The sequence below is a fragment of the Brachyistius frenatus genome, unplaced genomic scaffold, assembly GCF_029030835.1.
Source record: "Brachyistius frenatus isolate BFR_SWC_R1_liver_20210118 unplaced genomic scaffold, ASM2903083v1 Contig_62, whole genome shotgun sequence".
Classification (NCBI taxonomy): domain Eukaryota; kingdom Metazoa; phylum Chordata; class Actinopteri; family Embiotocidae; genus Brachyistius; species Brachyistius frenatus.
The window spans coordinates 357805-365620 of NW_027210661.1; positions in this window are offsets into that span (position 1 = coordinate 357805).

The window sequence follows — 7816 nt, forward strand, 5'->3', positions numbered from 1 at the left end:
TACGTGATGGACTTTTTCAGATTGTCCTTATTTCTTGTAAAGTGGTTGTGAAACTATCACATGGTCTAGGTCATGGTCTTGGTCATGGTCTTGATTATTTGCAGCTGAGCAAGTGAAAGCTGTTTTTTATTAATGTCATTCTCTTTCATTGAATTACCTCACACATGTGTCCAGTATGTTGTTTTTCTGTATTTGCAGATGAAAGAGAACCATGATAAATGGAGATGGAGACATACAGGACTAACAGTGGGATCTTAATTTTCACTGATGCTCTCATGGAATGCACTGTTTTTATTGGGGCCATTAGAGCCCAAAGGATCACTAGGCATGAAAATACAGTGGGATAAAAAAAAAAAAAAAAAAAAGGTAGCAGGGAATGCTTTCATTTTCACAGTCCTGGGTCTGTGGCATTAGATCAAAAACATATGTTATCATGCTTTCTTCACATTCAGCCGACGAGGCCTATGTCTGTAGGAGTCAGTGGGAGTTACAGAAGCTAAACATGACGGGAAGCTGCTCAGTGCACAGAGGTGGGCTCGGTGTTTCAGTGCATCACAATCACGAATCTCTAACAAAGAGAGGCAGGTAATGTGCACCACCGCATGCTGCTCCACCAGCCAGATCACACGCCTGTGACATAATCTGTAGATTGTTTGCTTTCCTTCCCAAATATACGACTTTTTTCCCCCCACATTTACTGCAGAAAAGATAAATACATATACTATGATTTTTGCAACATCTTCCTCTGGTTACATGTAGTCCACTTACCCCATTACCCCAAGCAGCAGGGCATAGCATATTGGTAATTTTGAGATATCTGCGATTGTACCTGTGAACGTGCATACAATTAAGTAGTACTTCTGATCTGCTGCTGCCTTATGAACCATCCAGACCCTTCAGGTTGTCTGGGACAGATCTGCATTCTGTTTCCAGAGTCAAAACTATACATGGGGAAGCAGCATTCAGTTTTTATGCTTCACATATCTGGAACAAATCCCCGAAACTTGCAGGTCAGCTGCATCCCTGAGCTGCTTTAAATCAACCTTGAAGACTTTTCGGTTTTCTTGCCCAAGAGAGAGATTTGTATACATTCGTGGTGTATTTGTAGAGTTGTACCTTAGATTTGCGACTTGTTTCACTGCTTGTCTGTTTAAACTATTTTGGTCATATTCATCTTTTTGAATGAAGGAATCTGAATCGCAAGACTGGTAGAGACCATTTGATCTGCTGCAATACAAAAAAATGATTCATTGCCATTTTGAATAGGGTTGCGATGGTAACCTGATCACTGCAATCAGAGGGATAAACAAAGCAGTAAACACTTGAGTTTACAACTCTTTCAAATAGCACTGTATTTCTGGCATGTTTATACATACCAGAATGAGGTCAGATACATTTGCATGCGCCAACACGCTTCTGCATGCTGCACATCAACCACATACACATGGCACAAACACAAACCTTTTCACAAGCCTCCAACAACAACATCAAAATGATTAAAGGGGATGATGGAGTGACCTTTTCACAATGCAAAATGCATTACTCATCAGAAATAAAGATATGGTGAAATAGGTGAATGGAAAAAAAAAAAAAACAAGAGTAGCTGATGTGTTTTTGTTTTCCTTCCTGTTGTAAAAGTAACTTACTGATTATTAGCAACTGACTCACAAATTCCAGGTGGCGGCGAAGCAGGGGGAAAAGATGCTCTAAAACCAGAAGAAAAAGAAGAAAATACTATGAATTTACGAGACAAGCAGCTCCAGGAGTTTAAACCTTGCACCCCCCCCCCCCCCCACACACACACACACACACACACACACTGTGTTTTGCTCAAGGTGGCCTGTAAAGAGAATAGGTTGAACATGTTAAGATGGAGCATAATTTACAACCTTGATCTATAATACGCACATCGGCACAAATACACCAAAAAAAAAAATACTTCATACAGAACAGTATGTGCATGCATACACTGCCTCATACAATATGTTCAGTTATATTACAAAAACAGTTCAAATGTATGATTCAGCACCTCCTCACAGAGCCAGATTCGTTTCTCTATCTGTTTCTGTTAGTTTCTGTTTCAAATATATTTATGCTTTCTCTAGAGTTGTCCAAAGCTACCAAAATATGAAAATGTTGATGGCAGAAATAATCAAAAACAATCATTAGTATTGAGTGATATTAAAACCAATAAAAACAAAAATAATACGAAAGAAAAGCTCCACTGCAGTACAACTGATACAGCCATGTTAAACAAATACATTAGGTTATTACAGCTTGTACTGTAAGTTCACAAGCCTGACATACCAGGGAAAATATTGTTTACGCATTTCTGTGTTACTGTAAGTGCTATTTAGAGCAAATGTATGAGAGACTACAGAGAACCTTCTAGTCTGACATCAGCAGGGGTAAACATCATGGGGCACAAATGGTTGATGACTAGCCAATGGTAACAACCTGGTGGTGGATGAAGCTGGAAGTCATCAAAAACAGCCATGCGAGTTAGTGATACTGTAAATACTCTTCACGGCTTCACAGCTTATAATAGATCAGTACATTTTCAAAAAAAAACATGTATAATGCATTAACAATATATTTCTCCATATTCTAGTCTACTTTTTTAAGGGGGAAGATATTTTTCACATTATTCATTTAGGCGTTTAGGAACAACAGACATAACACATGGTGGCACAAATACAGTAAATACACATGCAAGGTAAGGAATATCAGAAACATGACAAAGTCATGAGGAGTTCAGTAGTAGTTCCACTTAATTCATCCTCACACTGAGCCTGCAGAAGTCTGGACAGTATAAAAGGAAAAGGCTTTGACAACTGAAGCCAGTGACAAATTCAGAGCCAAAGACAGTTTTGCCAAGGCCGAATTGAACATGAGAGGAGAGGGAATTAAATAGAAATAAATTACTTTTGGCATTGTCACTCCAGCTTCCTTTATACCCTGTCCTTATGCATAAGTCCAAAACCCATCTGGTTTTGTTTTGTCTTGAAGCTTCAAATACTCAATACTCTTTAAACCTGGTCTCAGAGATGGAGAGCAAAGATCCATCATAAAGTCATCGAACAGCCCTCTAAGAATCTCTCACATTTTCTTGCTGTCATCAGCAGGGTGCAGTGGACAAAACTCTTTTCACCCTCCCTGTGATTTACATGCCCAATGACACAGATGACAGTCTGCGACATGTTCATAAATCAGCAATGACTAGGTCAATGCCAAACAGATAAGAGGATGACATCCAGAGCAAAAATATCCCCAAATTCCAAACTCTTACAGCTTATATGTCACCGACATTTCTGCTTAGCCGTAGTTAAAATGTAACCACTTAAGCATGACATACTGCAGCTCCATGGCCCCAACTCCACAAATGTCTGACTTGTGTCTCCAAAACAAAGTAACACTACTTCAGCAAATTAAAATAAAAATAAAAGATAAAGTCTTAAACACAAAAAAACACGTGATATACGGTATCAAGATAAGAAGAATGTAGTGATGGTAATAGACTAGGAATTTAAATTTGAGGTCATTTTTCTTGAAGCACCAGATGGTGTAATTACAAACCTTTAACCTCTTCATCATATTACCTGCACCAGTTATATGTTAAACAAAAATGCTTTGAGTTATACAAGAGTTTTTAACTCTATGACATGCTTTTAAAGCTAATACTTTCTAGCAAAATGGCAATAGCAACCCAGCTTAAGTTAATCAAACACAACAAGTAAGGCATTAAATAGACCCAGTCATACCCCAACAGAATTATCTGCAAATATCATCCCACATGGTTCCGATCAGATTCTGAAGCCAGTGAAAAGCAGAGGATTTAGCGCTCTAACAAAAGGCCAGTGCCCACAGACTGCAGACTAGGAGTTAAAGATGCTCGCAAATAAATTCACAAGAAGGTTATTAATTCGATTCCCAAACTATCGTCTCATTGGCAAATGAGGATTGCAAAAAGTAAAAGACAAGAAGACATACACAATTTGAACAGCAATGATATTGCACTTTATTATTGCACTTAAAGCATTTTTATATCTAAAAGGAAGCTCATTTTGTCTGGAAGTATTTAAGCAACTTCAGTGTGAATCTGAAGTGGTAAAAACTAAATTAGGACAGATGTCAGGTTTTCAAGGTTAATTGTTTTCTGACATTAGGCTGCAATCCCAAATATTATATTTGTACAAGTCAAAGTAAAGAAGCACTGTATTTGTAACAACTGCTGTTGTTGCGGTACTTTTAGGGACCTTAGTTAATGTGGCAAACACCCTCATCTGATCATCCCCCTTGGTACCTGTTGAATAAGTATAAACAGCATTAATAATATTATAAGAGATGTTCTACAAGACCAAAGTGGAGGCAAGATGAAAACCCAAAGCAGCCACAACATCTCTTTGGCTTTCTGACTGAGCCAGATATATTCTGACAGCCATGTCATGACTCTAAAAGGCCAAAGGTCACAGCAGACTCATAGCAGACAGCTGTTAACATGTGCGACTAATGCTACACTGTTCAGGCATGTCAAGAGAACGGAGCTCCTTTTCATCAGCATTGTGGAGAATCTCTGAAACCTGAGATGGAGCTTATGCAGGAGTGAAATCACTGAACTGAATTCCAGAAAACAGATTACACACAACACACAAACTAATTCTCACTACACTACATATGCAATCACAAACAGACTCATATTTAATTTCATTACAAACATAAACAAATACTGGAATTTTTTTTTCTCAAATCACAGCATAATCAAGACTCATTACATTAATTTAGAGCTTCGCATCAGCCCTCAGGACCATGAGGATATTCATGACATGCAGCTACAACCACAAACATGAAACTCATGTTCCAAAGCTCAAGATAGTTGGGATGTGAACGCAGCTAAAATAACAGGGAGAATGAACATATCGCGTCAGAGAGGCAGACAGAAAAACAGCTGAAAACAGACTGTAATATTATTGAAAATACTGCACATATATGACAAAACAGAAATTTGAATTGTGACTTTAAGAGAAGGGGACAATGTGAAAATACTCCAATAAAGAGGACAGCACACTGGATGACAGATAGAAAATGCAGAGTCATTCGGCAACTCCTGAATCACACAAAATATAATTCTTACAAAAGACTCCACCAAAAGAAGCTGCAGTCTATCGCAAACTGATTTCCTTGCTAATTTATGCAGCTCTTTGTTGACCACATCTAAATAAATTTGGATGAGATGGCGGCTGGATCGCTCCCAGCCCACGCTGGTCTGGACTGGTCAACTGAACAGTTGAAAAACAAACTGTGACAACCAAAACTAATTCCACTAATTCTGCATCAACCTTCAAAGTAAAGGAGAACAACTCCTGGTTATCTTTAACCGTGTCTGCTTGGAGTGCCTGTAATCCCTCTCTTTGTCCAACTTCTTAGTTACCTGTTATTTCTCTCACTTTTTAGTTTTTGATTGATATACCACTACAAGACAAAGTCCTTGTGACATGTATGTGAAAACTTATTCCGATTCCTATGCAGCTATAAATCTTTTCTGCCTCCCTTCATTTGCCGTATATACAAAGTCACTTTAATGCTTTTGCCCCTCCATCTCAACCGTTTCAGTACAGTTTGTTTCCTGCTCTATGAAACATTCTGCTAGAGCCAGAACACCTGCAAACACATGTTTACAATAATCTTCAACAACATTGCAGACTATAAAAAAAAAAAACCTATTTTACCTCTTCAAACTGAGCTACAATGATGTGCCAGCTGACATGTAGAGAAATTAGTTTTTACATTACCAACACATACACATGGGTGTTTAACCTAAACTATTAAAAGATGTAAATCCACTGAATAAAAGAACAGCAATGTGGTGATTTATTAGGAGGAAAAACATGTCAAAAGCATACAGAGAGATTCATGTAAGGGGATATTTTGTCCAAACCGCACTATTCCTGTCATTCACCTCCCACAGTGGTGGGCCCCTAGTCATAACCACGAAGTGAGTGTACGGATCTGAAGCCAATGCTGTAGATTCCTCAGAGCCTACCAGCTAGCTGTGACTTTTAACAGATGACCTGTTCATCCACGCTCCCTTTAACCCACAGTGACGGTAGAGGAGCAATATCACAGTAATTGCATTTAGCATTTTCCACTGCCATGTGTATGCAAGAAAAGGCGATTTCCCTTAACTAAACAACATTATTCAGAATTAAAGTCACACAAAAAAAACCACAATATTCTATTTTACCCCCCAGAACATTTTAAGTACTGTTGCTTGAAGAATATTCAAGCTTCCCTTGTAGTGATCAATCATCTGCAGTAAATTAAAACCAAAGGGAAACAGTTCCCTGAGCCAGAAAAAGGATGGATGAGATTCAACTTTGCGATCAGAAGAATCACAAACAATAAAATCCCATTGTACTGGCCCAATAGCGATATGCACACGCAAACACACACTCATAAAAGCTGTTGCAAGCTATGGTCTTCCCATCATCTCCTGTCCTCAACCCTCTAAGCCTATTATCACTGCCATGTTCCATCTCTAAGGCGAGGCTTAACTCCTCGGTTATAATGAGGACTTGGATCAAGACATAATTAACTCTACTGTGTCTGACAAGAAGAAAAATTGTGCTCTGTTAGCAGATTAAACCCACTGTGGCTGGGGTGGCCATGAAATCCTGGATAATTGAATTAAGTCCTGTTTGTATAAGATTACTTAGGAGAGATGAGAATAGAGTCTCACTAACTCCACTCGTTATAGAAGTTAGTAAATTAAATCAAGTGTGGCTGTCAATAGGCCTGGGAGAAGCTTCTGAAAATACAGAATTAATACTGCTTCCTCACATCTCGTGTGGACACACAATCATTTCTTAGCTGAAGGGAAGGGAAGGGAAGGGAAGGGAAGGGAAGGGAAGGGAAGGGAAGGGAAGGGAAGGGAAGGGAAGGGAAGGGAAGGGAAGGGAAGGGAAGGGAAGGGAAGGGAAGGGAAGGGAAGGGAAGGGAAGGGAAGGGAAGGGAAGGGAAGGGAAGGGAAGGGAAGGGAAGGGAAGGGAAGGGGAAAAAAATATATAATTTGATTCCACAAAAATCCTGAAGGTGTACTGTGTTAACAATCCTGTTTTTGATGGGGCTGTGTGTGTGTGTGTGTGTGTGTGTGTGTGTGTGTGTGTGTGTGTGTGTGTGTGTGTGTGTGTGTGTGTGTGTGTGTGTGTGTGTGTGTGTGTGTGTGTGTGTGTGTGTGTGTGTCACTTGGTGACAAAACACACATGGTATGATTTAAAGATGGCTGAGCTGTCGTTTAATGGTCACAATGATCACTGTTTACAAGTGTGTGACTCAGAAAAGGTGATGTGACAGTCACATTGCATCACACACACACAAATTGCACATGCAGACTTTACTGTTAGTTCAAAATCAATCAGTTGCTCAAATGTTGCCATCTCGTGACAGGTGTCATGTGATCTCGGCACTAGAAGATTCACCAATTTACGGGCACACCTATTGATAATGCCGAGGACATTTAATTTCAATTTCCAAACGGTACTATAACAAAATACAATTTGGGTTCCAGATTTCCAACTACATTATTATTTCCTGTATATAACTTAAAAGTGTTTGAGGTAAAACTGTCATGTTAGAAGCTCTGTAACATATCAAACACAGTTACCTTACAAATAAGTAAAATCAGTAAAGTCTACCACACAGAGGGACTTTGGGTTTTCAGAAAAAAAAAACAGCAGAAACATGTGCATTTTGAAAAAAATAAATCAAACAAGAAACTCACCCCCCTGTGCCTGAAATGGTGGTTGGTTTGTGGAATTTC